Source organism: Mus pahari, chromosome 15, assembly GCF_900095145.1.
Source record: "Mus pahari chromosome 15, PAHARI_EIJ_v1.1, whole genome shotgun sequence".
In the NCBI taxonomy this organism is placed as follows: Eukaryota; Metazoa; Chordata; class Mammalia; order Rodentia; family Muridae; genus Mus; species Mus pahari.
The window spans coordinates 7,887,425-7,900,382 of record NC_034604.1 but is presented as its reverse complement, the minus strand read 5'-3'; the positions used below and the strand labels follow the sequence as shown (position 1 = coordinate 7,900,382).

At 38.1% G+C, this 12,958-nt stretch overlaps 1 protein-coding gene across 1 annotated transcript in view; it reads right to left on the bottom strand.

The window, feature by feature from the left end:
* The window catches only part of Rbbp8 (RB binding protein 8, endonuclease), a 99,836-nt gene extending 87,187 nt beyond the window's left edge, over positions 1-12,649 (bottom strand). Inside the window, exon 1 of the mRNA XM_021214448.1 lies at positions 12,401-12,649. The gene's annotated coding sequence lies outside the window, so the exon portion shown is untranslated. The remainder of the gene's footprint in view (positions 1-12,400) is intronic.
* Positions 12,650-12,958: the final 309 nt, after the last annotated feature.

The following is a 12,958-nucleotide window of genomic DNA, read 5'->3' as shown; positions in this document are numbered from 1 at the left end:
CATAGCATGTTACACTATACCACAGACTGTTCTGGAACTCACTAAACTCCAGGCTGGCCTCTTGCCTCGTCTCCCAGTGCAGGGACAACAGGTGTGAGCTCCACCAGGTCTGCTCCTCACCACCTTCTTTGCCTCCACTTTGCTCTAGGTTACCAGTAGCCCCATTAGTCTCCACTAGTGTTTGGTGTCAGATATTATTTAATCCCTTCTTCCAGAGAAGGACAGTTGTTTAAAATCATATCCTACCACCCTAGATCTGAAAAGTTCCAAACACCTTCCCACATAGTCAGGACAAGTCACCTACACACAAGTCTATCAATATTATCTCCTAAATAGGATTTGCTTAGTGCTTTCTTTCATTGCTACTTTTTTTCCCCCTTCTTTGAACCATTTCTTACCTCTTCTGTCTTGTCCACTATAATGGAGTCTGTATACTTGCTTAAGATCTAAAACCAGTATTTCTGACTTTATCACTGCTTTAAAACTCTGCATTGGCTGCTCCACTACCTGGAGGTAAGAATGAGATCCTCTACACAGTGTCACAGAACTTTCGTCCTCTCCACACCACCTTACACCTTCATCTCCTTTATGGGCAGGACAGAACTCTTCTTCCTTTTGACTTCATTTATCCAGTCATGTTCTCTTCTTTCTACTTTTTTGTTAAGACTCAGTGTAGGTATTGCTGCTTCCATTCAACTGACCTCTTCTCTTCTCTTCTCTTCTCTTCTCTTCTCTTCTCTTCTCTTCTCTTCTCTTCTCTTCTCTTCTCTTCTCTCCTCTCCTCTCCTCTCCTCTCCTCTCCTCTCCTCTTCCACAGAGGCCCTCCTCATTCATCCATGTCTCAACACTGATCATTATCAGTGCACTAATGCTACTATATTTTAATTATTTTCCTAAAGCTATTATCTTTTCCAGCAATGTTGTGGGCTTCTAAATACTAGAAGATTCTTTCTTCAAATTGTCTATTCCCCTAGATCTTGTCAGAGAGTCTTATATTGTGCTATCTCATAACACCACATATATAAAATAAATTTTTCTAGTAGCCACATTGAAAAAAATAACAAAATGTGGTTGGGCGTGTTGAGTCACACTTGTAATTTCATTTTTTTTTTTCTTTTTTATGGTTTTTCGAGACAGGGTTTCTCTGTGTAGCCTTGGCTGTCCTGGAACTCACTCTGTAGACCAGGCTGGCCTCGAACTCAGAAATCCACCTGCCTCTGCCTCCTGAGTGCTGGGCGCCACCACGCCTGGCTCACGCTTGTAATTTCAGCATTAAGTAGGTAGAGGCAAATGGATCTCTGAGTCTGAGGCTAGCCTACTCTATAGCAAGTTCCAGACTAGCCAGAGCTACATAGCCAGACCCTGTCTAGAAACAAAACAAAACATAAAAACAAACAAAAAGATAGGATTAGCAACATTTTTTTATTTAACCCAATGTGCCTAAATTAATTAACTTGTAATCAGTTAAAAAGTAATAAGAAGGCAAGGATATGGTTCATGGGTAAAAATAATTGTCTTGCAAGTTTGATGACCTAGTTTTGATCCCCAGAACCCACATAAAATCTGGATGTGGTAGCATGTATCTGTAATCCCAGAATTTAAGAGAATGAGAGGCAGAAACAAGCTCAAGAACCGGCTATCCTGGTGAACACAGCAGCTAAACAAGACAGGAAGGCAAGGACCAACTCCTGAAAGTTAATTTTCACTCCATACCAGTGCTTGCACTCACACATCTTACACACACACACAGAAATATACACATATATATGTGCCATACCAACCCCCCCCCCCAAAAAAAAACACCTGAGGTTTTTATATTCCTTTTCTTTATACTAAGAACTAACCTTCCTTCTTTCCTTTCTAGCTTTCTTTCTTTTTAAGGCAGCATCTCATACTAACTCAGGACAGCCTTAAACTCCTAGAAATCTCCTGCCTCTGTCTCCCACATTCTGGGATTATAGGACAGCACACCCTGCTTTCATACTAAGTTTTTGAAGACTAATGTGTCTCTTATCTAAATGGCTCATCTCAGTTCAACCGAGCCACATCATTTCATGTGCTCAAAGCCATGTGTTTAGTGATTACTGTTTTGGATATAGGCCTATTGTATATAATGGACAAGTTAGTGTTAAAGGAACAGATGAGATTTTCTAATTCATATAAAGAACCAAGATGGAGCTAGGAGTAGGGTACAGTATCTGAATATCATTGTCCCCTATTTGCATCTGGAATTCCCCATTTTTCTTCAATCTCCTCCCTTTCATATTGTCCTCCTCTTCCATACTATTAAGTGAGAACCTGTATCTCCTGGCTCAAAAATCCATTATGGGAACTTACAAAAAACCATTACCTCCAACATAAACACACAATGCTAGAAAATTGGAGGGAGCTGGCATATTTATAGTCAGCATTCTGTGAAAATCAACCCAAAAGTTATTGGAGAGACAAAAGGCAATAGTACTTTTAAGACAGAAGTAAGTATATTAACTAAAAATTTTGGAGCAAGTTAAGTGAGCACTTGATAATAATTTTAAAGAATTGTTTATAGTTATTGGTAAGTGGTATTTGTAGGTGGGCAATGCATCTATTAGTGATTCTGCTCCAAATGAAGTTCAGCCAGGCATAGTGACACACACCTTTAATCCCAGGACTCGGGAGGCTGAGGCAGAAGCATCTCTGTGAGTTCAAGGCCAGCCTGGTCTACACACTGAGTTCCAGGAAAAAAACAAAAGACAAAACAGAGTTAGGTAGTGAGATCCTGTCTCTATAAAAGCAGAGAGAGAGAGGGAGGGAGGGAGAGAGAGAGAGAGAGAGAGAGAGAGAGAGAGAGAGAGAGAGAGAGAGAGAGAAGTGCCAAAGCTCCAGTCAGTTTTAGTGATTTTATAATTATCTCAAACTTCAAAAGATATATTTAGCATCCATGAGTCATGACAGCATCAATGTTTTTATATTGATAGTGCCTTAGATATTCATGTAATTCTGTTGACAGTGCCTTTGGTATTCATGTAAGTACTTATAGCAGGCATTAAAGATTATGAGGGTATGGTAGTTTATACTTGTAAATCTGTATTCTCAGTACTTAGAAGGCTGAGGCATGATTGCTGCAAGTTGGAGATTAGCCTGGCTATGTAGAAAGTTCCAGCTAGCCTCAGCTACATGACAAATCCTTTCTCAAAAAACAAAATGAATCTATAGCTAAGGAATGTAGCTCATTGATAGAGTGTTTGTTTACCTAGCATGCACAAGGTCCTGGGTTTTATCCTTCACACCAGCACTACAGCAAATTTTATTATTTATTTAATGACTTAGACTCCCTATGTAATCCAGGCTATCCTTTAATCCTTCCCCTTCAGCCTGGATTACAGATGTGCACCATCATACCTGGCTAGAAGCTTTGTTAACTTTGGTCGAATGTGTAGCTATAGCTATACTGGAGTAAAAGAAGGAAACTTCATTTCATGGTAGTAATGGGCAAGTTTTACTAGAATATGATTTTCTCAGTTCAGGAGCTAAGATACAGATATGCTTGAAAAAGAAGGTTCTTACACAGTTTATTTCTAGATTTAGATGTGGTAATGGTTTAAGAATGTTATTAATCTATTATTTTCAAAATGATGTGTCATGGACAGGGATAGATAGTTCTTCCTGGACATCTACTTATAATGTAGTAGTCATTTAGGCAATATTTCATCTCTGTGAGTACATTATAGGTTTATGAAGTCTAAGAATTTTAAGTAGTTATCCTTCAGATCTCATTTATAACACTGGTACTTAGGAGAACCTCAGGACTTAACTACCAAAGAGATGCCAGAAAATCATAAATGCAATCACCAAGACTATAAAACTGAAAAGGTTTGTTTATTTTGGGAATCTTGAAAAACAAGTCTTTATACTTTTATTTAGTTAATATACTTTATTGTCGTGTGTGTGTGTGTGTGTGTGTGTGTGTGTGTGTGTGTTGCAACCATGTCAGAAAATGAGAATAATACTTATCTACATTTACAGAAACAGAAGGTATTCTGAAGGGCTAGCTGCAAAAGCAAGTCACCAGCACTTAGAGTCTGTTTATTAAAGCATTCCTCGATAGGCTTATAAAAACAAACACATTTAATATTCATCTCTGTTCTCGTTTGTTTATTTCACTGTGATAAAACTGACGAAATGCATCTTGGGGAGGAAAGGATCTATTTGGTTTATACAACCCAAACACAGTCCATCATTGAAGGAAGCCAAGGGGGGGACCTAAGCAGGAGCAGAGGCAGGAACCACTGAAGAAGCTGCTACTGGCTGGCTTCCTCTGCCTTGCTCAGCCACAGTCTTTATAGAACCAAGGATCCAGCAGTGGAACTGCACATACTGGGCAGGGTACATCAATAAGCAATCAAGAAATGCCCGATTGGCGTGTCCACAGGCTGGTTAGCGACTCTGAGTTTTAGCTAGTGCTTTTAGTTTTTCTTAGTTTTCATCAAGAGTACAAAATTTTGGAGCAAAATCCTGCTTTAACATAGCACACCCTCAGTGACTTTCTCTGTGGGCTATTTAGAACACTGATGCTGTACTGGTCAGAGTTCTGGTGTAAGGTTACCACGTGCCTTGGCTTACAGTCATAGCCCTGGTTAATATCTGTTGTTCTAGTTTAATTATTAATAGGACTCCCTTTTGCTCAAGAATATATTTGGGTCTTAAATCACAGGTCAGAAGTTTTAAAGAATTTGAAATATAAAATAATTAAAAAGAGAAGAGAAGCTGGGCATAGTGGCACACACCTTTAATCCCAGCACTCGGGAGGCAGAGGCAGGCAGATTTCTGAGTTCGAGGCCAGCCTGGTCTACAAAGTGAGTTCTAGGACAGCCAGGGCTACACAGAAAAACAACCAAAAAAAGGGGGGGGGGAGAAATGTTTCCTTATGGTTTTGACTGTTTCCTTCTAATCCACACATAGACCTACGGCTATAACATAAACTATCTGTAGGTTATTTCATATGTAATATAAGCAATGGTACATTGCATTGCTTTGATTTCCTAATGGTACACTGAGTCTGCTGTTGTGGTATATGCCTATGATCTCAGCTCACAGGAGCTGGAAGTTTGAACTTCTGATATATGGAGTTTGAGACCAATCTGAGCTACATGAGACCCTGAATCAAATAAAAACCCAGATTAAAAAAAATATTCTGAGCCGGACGTGGTGGCACATGCCTTTAATCCCAGCACTTGGGAGGCAGAGGCAGGTGGATTTCTGAGTTCAAGGCCAGCCTGGTCTACAAAGTGAGTTCCAGGACAGCCAGGGCTATACAGAGAAACCCTGTCTCGAAAAACCAAAAAAAAAGAAAAAAAATATTCTGAACTGCTATGAGTTGAGAGGTGATTTAATAGTGGTAGGAAATTAATTTAAGAACAATGTTAATATAGAAATGAACTTCTCTTTGGGTGTGTGCACATATGTATATGTGAGTGAGTGTGTCTGTGTGTGTGTGCGCATGTGTGTGTGTGTGTGTGTGTGTGCATGTGTAACTGTTTGGCTTGATTTTCTGTGTGTGTGTGTGTGTGTGTGTGTGTGTGTGTGTGTGTGTGTGCGCATGTGTAATTGTTTGGCTTGATTTTCTGAGCTTTATAGCCCTAGCTGGCCTGATCCTGTTGTACGCCCAGTTTTTCCTCAGACTTGTTTAGTCCTCCTTGTCAGCCTATTGAATGTAGTGTGCGTGTGTGTGTGTGTGTGTGTGTGTGTGTGTGTGTGTGTCCTTTATTGAACCTTTAAGTCACCAAGGTAAAAGAGGTACAAGTTTCATCTTTCCACAGAGGTTGAAGACTAAATAACTATTAGTGTAAACTAACAGGTAAGGAGACTGAAGACTCCCACCTCAGCTCTCCGTCTGTAGGTCTCGTGGGTTTGTCTATAGCTGATGCAGTTTTAATGATAGCATGCACACGAGAGCTTTCAGCTGGCTCTCTTTAAGACTCTTTAATCATCCTGTTAGCTTTCTGTTCTCTCATTTCTTTTGTCGTAGGCTGACCTCAGACTTCTGGTGCCATCTCAGCATCTTGAGTGTTGAAGTACAGGCATTCACCCGCCCAACTCAAGGTTTTAATTTAAAAAATATTTTGAAAAAAAATAATAAAATGTCTCAATTTTAACCAAAACTTCTATGTAATAACATAAAAGTTAATTTAAAACCCCAATATATCAATTTACTTCAGAAAGCTTTAAAATATAAGATATCATAAAAAGGTCTTTTTTAGTCAGTTAGGGTCAAAACAGGGTTCCTAGGTAGTCCAGGCTGAATTTGAACATGCCATCTTCCAGCCTCAGCCTCCTGGGATTCTAGATGTGTGCTACCATGCCTGACCAAAAAGTGCTTATAAATTTGATGTAACTTAGTTAGTTTCACAATTAAGAAGAACATAAATAGGTATTTCAGCCAATGTTGGAGTTAAGAACCTATTATAAACCACCTTCATTCATTATTATTGAAATTTATTTCACAATTTTATAGAAATATGAAATGTACTTTGATAAAATTTTCCCAGTTTATTCTATTTAAACTTTTAAAATATATTTTATTCTATGAGAATTTCATAATTCATACATGTATTTTGATAATATTCATCCTCAGCTTCTCCCCCTAACTCTCCTAGATTCAGAGAGGAGCTCATGTAGCCCAGGGTGGCCTTGAACTTGTACTGTGTAGCCAAAACTGACTGTGAACTCCTGATCCTCCTGCCATCCTCTCCCACCCTGGGACTGCAGGTGGATACTACAATACTGGGTTCTATTTTTTTTTTAGACATGTTTGCATTAATAATTTATTTTTTAGGAATTTTGTTATACATGGATTTTTACTCACCTTTCAAGTATATATAATATATATTTGAAAGATGAATATAAATCAACTTCTGATGGAATTAGCAAAATTATTTGTACGAGCTTTTCTATTCCTGTGTTGTGGAGTCTTTCAAGTACTAAATTTAAAGATTTATTTATTATTTTATTTTTAAGTGTAGGAGTGTTTTTTTCCGAATGTATGTCTGTGCACCATGTGTGTGTCTGGTGCCTGCAAAGGCCAGAGGGGGCACCAGATCCAAGAGCTGGAGTTAAAGAGGGTTATGAACCACCATGTCAGTGCTGGGCACTAAGCCCAACTTCTCTGCAAGAGCACCAAGTGCTCTTAACCACTGAGTTCTCTCTCCAGCTCCTCATGTACTAAATTTAAGTATAATAGATCAAGGCAGGCATAGTGACTTATACCTGTAATCTAGCACTTAGGAACCTGAGGCAGGAGGACTGCTCTGACATCTAGGCCAGTCTGGCTACTGAGTAAGAACCTAGCTCAAAATCCAAAACCAGAACGAAGATTTAATGCATTGTGCTAGACATAGAAACTCACAGTTGTAATCCCAGAATGAATGGTGTTGATGCAGGAGAACTGCAAGTTCAAGGCTAGCTTTGGCTGTGTATGAAGAACTTTGTTTCAAAAAAAAACAAAACAACAACAACAAAACTAAAGCTAAAACAAGATAAGGCCACAACAGTTCAGAACAACAAAGCCATAGATCTAAGGGCCTTATCTGAGAATTTCAGAAAAGATCAGAACAAGAAGTGCTTCAAAACAACCAACCACCACCAACAACAAATCCCTGATCATATCCCATAATCAAAGATGGCCTGTGCCTATTATTCTTAGCAAGAATTCTAAGCTGGAAGATAGAACCAGGCTTTAAGCTCTGGCCCTATCTCTACCTACATGTTTCCTAGACTGCTTTTATTTTCCCAACATAAAGGAGACAAATTAGTATTTGTTAAACCTAAAGAGATTGTTGTAAGAATGACAAAAAAATAAGAAAAACATACGAGACTGCAGAGTGGACAGCCCTAAATGGAATATCTGTCACACCCTCTTTCCGGGGCTCAAGGACCATCAGAATAGGGAGTAGAGAGATTGTGCAAGCCAGAGGTGGTGGGTGGCTACAGTGAAGCAATGTTTTCTGGGTACAACAGGGCATTTGCACATACGACTTCATAGCAGTTCTAACAGCATGCTATAGTCAGAAATCTAAACAGAGAGAAGGGAGGCGAGCACTAAGTACCTCCTACTCCCAGCTGTGGAGCTGCTGAAAGAGGTAGGGTCATCAGTTTTCTTCAAAGGTATGAGCCCAATAGGTTGACCACAATCAAGGGGATAGCTTTATTTCTGAGAATATGTGGGCAGCACAAACTGGACATGATGAGTTGTATAGTAGTAGTAATGATAATAATATGGATGGATAGGGAGGTGGGAATGGATCTGGGAGGAATTGGGAAAGGAGAGCAAATGTAACCAAATACATTATATGCAATTTTCAAAGAATATGAGTATTTAAAAAAATTATCTATCCCAAATTCAAAATTATATAGAAAGGAGAAGCTAATTTATTCATAAATTCAAAAGTTATTGCTTGTTTGAAATTATTTAATAATGGTTGTAAATGACCAGGGAAAGTAATATTTGTCTATTTTTACATTTGCTACTGTGTAATCATAAATACCTGACTGTGTTCTCCCTATGAAAGTGTATCTGTTATTATTGGGTTCTGCTGAGCAGTGTGTATCCTCACTTATTATTTGCTGTACATTAGGATTAATTTTTCTGTAATAAAATAGAATAAACTGATTCAGTTCATTAGCTACCTTTACATCTCAAGTTTCTTTTTAATCTCAAGCATAATTATTCTAATAGAATTCAAACTAAGTGGAAAGATAGACCTTTTCAGATTGCCACATTTCTTTTTTATATGCACCTGTCACTCCTTCACTTTCTGATTTTTACTGCAGTCATTTCTCTTAGGTTGACCTCCACCTTACCTCAGTCCTTCTGCCTCACCTCCCTTGAACTAGGATTACAGGCATGAACTACCACACCAGGCATCTCTTTCAGGTACTCTAACCAAGTTTACTCATTACATAAGTACATGTGGCATCCATATAGCTGGAGCACATGCCTACTATTGGGGAGTTTTTCCATTTTTAGTATGCTTGACTAGAAGATGCATATGTAGTCTTCAGACTCAAGCTCTGGCATCAGGTTATAGGTTATACTTAATTACTTCTGGTAACCAGACCCTCTTGGAAACACTCCCAGACAAACTTGTGCTATTCAAAACCCTGTGTTTCAGCAGAATGAGATGTGTTACTCAAAAATTCGATGTAGTCAATTTGTTTTTATGTGAATTTTACCAGTGACTTTAATGAAGTCTTTGAATTAATCCTAGGAATAGAGTGCATACTAATTGGTCATTTTTCTGCTCTTTGACTCTTTAAAACTGGCAGCCAAATTCAGGAAATGAGTTGTCGTTTATTAGAAAATGCCTTTCTCACGGAAGGTCAAGTTTCAGGGCATCTCAGGTTTTATGTGAATGGATTGAATACATGAAACAAAAATGAAGCTAAAGTTCCTTACTTTCCATTTGAAATTGCTGTATTACTAGCTCAGAAAATTCATATTAGATTTAAAGAGTATTAGAACTCTATTGATAAACTTTTAAAAAAGCAGTTTGATAATGTTTTTCCTCTAATATAATATATTGGACACTTCTTGGGGTTTGCTTGTCCCAGCCATTTAAGTGACAACAAGATCCAGGCAGGTGAAACCTGAAAGCTCCTCCCTGACCTTTTAGCCTGTGGCCTTCTTTGAAACTACTGGAAACTCTACATACACAACTTGAAACTGTAAGAATTAACAGCCTGTGAGGCTCCTTAGCTGGAAGTCAGAGCTGGTACACATGTGCTATTTGCTTCTGTTCTCTGACAGGAAAATCTGGGGTTGTTTCATGGCTCCTAAGAATATGTTGGCCTTTGAGTACTGTTTGTTTGAAGTTGGGAATGAATTTAAAAGTGCAGTCTTGGGACTGGGAAAGATGGTTAAGAGCACTTATTAGTTTTCTTCACTCATATCACATGGTCACAACCACTTAAGACTTAGTTCCTTGCCTCCATTGGCACCTAAATATATGTGGCATATATTCACACAGACACACACGTTTTCTCTTTTAAAAAATAAAAACAAAAGTGTGGTCTATTTGATGGCTATTCTCTGTTTCTTCTTCTTCTCTCCTTGATTGGGAAGACTTTCCAAATAAAGAGTTACACATCGACCAGAAGGGCAGGCCCTACTTCCCATGGAGGACATTGACTGAGGGGTATGAGACACATAAGATCTTCGTTTCGCTATTTCCTTACTAATGAGCAGATATTAAACATTTTAGAAGTTGATGTCGAGCATGGTGGCACACACCTTTAATTCTGCATTTGGGAGATGGGGACAGAGGGTCTCTGTGAATTTGAGATTAGCTTGATCTATATAGCTAGTTCCAGGATAGCCAAGGGTATATAGAAAGATACTGTCTCAAACCTGACTCTATCTGAGAAAACTTTACATGTTTGCACATGTAGATGGAAGTCAGGCTAGTTGTACATAGCTGTTTTTAAAGATGGTAGTGCTTTCTTATTGAAATGTTCGTTTGAACATTTTTTTTCTGATAGTGCTCATGGCTTTGGTTAGATTCATTTATCAGTAATATATAAGGTCTAAAATACATTTTTCTGGTTACTTTTAAAGCCATTTATCTTTAATACAATAAACTGTAAAGTTCTAAATATTCTAGTTTATTTTTTATTCATAACATCTTTGTCAGTCTTCAGCTATCCAAATTAGCTAATTGGGGTAAAATTTCAATTAAATGAAAATTACATAACTTTATTCCAAAATGCAGAATTGGGCTTGAAATTTTAGCCATAGATTTTTGCGTAAAGCATGTATTTGGTTCTTTAATAGCTTTCTTCAAAATCTATTAACATAAAAATCCATGAATTTTAAACAGTGTAGTTTACAGTTTTTAATTACAATATGCAACAAAATAGCAGAAACACCATGATATACTCTGAATGCATATTGTATGTTAAAGACTAACTGAAAGCCAGGCGTGGTGGCGCACGCCTTTAATCCCAGCACTTGGGAGGCAGAGGCAGGTGGATTTCTGAGTTCTAGGCCAGCCTGGTCTACAGAGTGAGTTCCAGGACAGCCAGGGCTATACAGAGAAACCCTGTCTGGAAAAACCAAAAAAAGAAAAAAAAAAAACCAAAAAAAAAAAAAAAAAACTAACCGAAAAGAGAAATTCAGCTAAATAAAAGTTTTGACTCATATTACCTCAAACTTGGAAAATTTACCTTTGTTAAATAAAAGTAATCTTGATTTGCTGAATTAGCACATTCCCATTGCTGCATACTGCATAGCTTTACAGAATTTAACAGAATTACCAGAAAGTTTATGCAGAACTGTCTAGAAGCAGGACTAAGAAGCATCTAAAGGTTTTCTCTATAAAAGTGGAAATCTCATCTAAGCATCCCCCGTCCCAGCTATATTAACATACATACTACAGTATTACAGTCTTTTATGTTTGAACATAACCATAAACTAGGGATACTAAGAACAATGAAAAGGTTCTCTCAGTCCCAGGTAAAGTCCTGTCAAGATAACCTACAGGTCACTCCTGACAGGAAAGTACTCGATATAAATCTGTTAATTTTTAAAAGTTCCTTGATAAATCAAAATGTCAGCTGTTGCAATAAATCCCTCGGACGATGAGTGCACTCAGACTGTCCATGGGTGACTGACAGGATATATGGTGTACCTATGTAAATCTACAGGACTGCTTACCTCTAAACGGTCAACTGTACGGAAGGTAATCGGATTCATGAAAGAGAGGTGAAAGACCCACTTCAGAATGTAAGTGAAAGAAAGATCATGGGTCCTGAAACATAAAAAGGTTTCAGACCTAACAGGCATGACACAACCTGTCTTCATTCCTTTCTGTTCAGCTCAGCAAGTGCTTTTGAGCCCAATCATTAATCAGTTACCAGATTCCACAATCTTTGTTTTTCTCACTCCTCAAATCTTGCTGGGAATTGTTCCTCTCTAGTACTTAGGATCATCAAGTAGTACAAAGCCTTTTCTCTTTTGCCTTAAAGAAACAATAGTTATTTTATTCACAATTAGATTTACCATATGAAATTGTTACCATGTAGCAACGGCCTGTAAAACATAATAGTATATATTATCAAAGAAATAGATGGCTGAAGATGGTTCATTAATAGGTGAGATATATTTAGCAGAGTTATTTGACTTGACTTTAAAATGACAATATTTATAACTAACTTACAAAAAAAGTATAGAAAAATATGTAGTTTATCTCAACAAATCAAATGAACATAGATGCAACTTCATAAAACAATATTCACCCAGCTTTTCGGAAAAGTATAATGCAGGTATTTTATGCTGCTATTTAAAATATATATATATTCTTAAACATCATTTAATCTTTCAAAGATGCATTTAAAAATTGGAAAATATAAAAAAATATGAACTTACCCTTCAATTTATTTAGACAGTGCCTGTCCCTGGTCAGAAGTACCTTGTCAGAGGGTCACCACTGTCTTTATTTGACGCTATGAACTTAGATGTTAGATGAGTGTCTGCTACTTCTGTGGACCACACCAGAGTTTGCTAGACTCTGCTGCGATGTGGCAGAGCTCAGCTGCATCTAAGCTATATACCGTGTGCAATGGATAACCTAATATGCCTTTCATTGAACTCGCCAGGCAGGTTTTCTACCGTCTGTGGAACATGGAATCAAACCAGAATATGTTGGCATAACAGGCCAGTTAAACTGGTTCTTCTGTAGATCCAGAACCTGTCCAACCAGTCTGCATCAAAGGCTAGCCCAACATGCTGCAGCGGCTCAGCTCTGCTAAGTCCCACCTCCCATCAACTCCCAACAAACTACTCAGAATGTTGTAGCCTCCAGCAAAATAATTCAGTTCTAGTGGGAGGAGTAGCTACGTGCCAGGTACAGCAAGAGTCCATTGTTAGAAGCTTCTGCCAGTAGAGACGTGTAAGCAGGTGGTCTGTTATCCTCAGAAGTAGGTA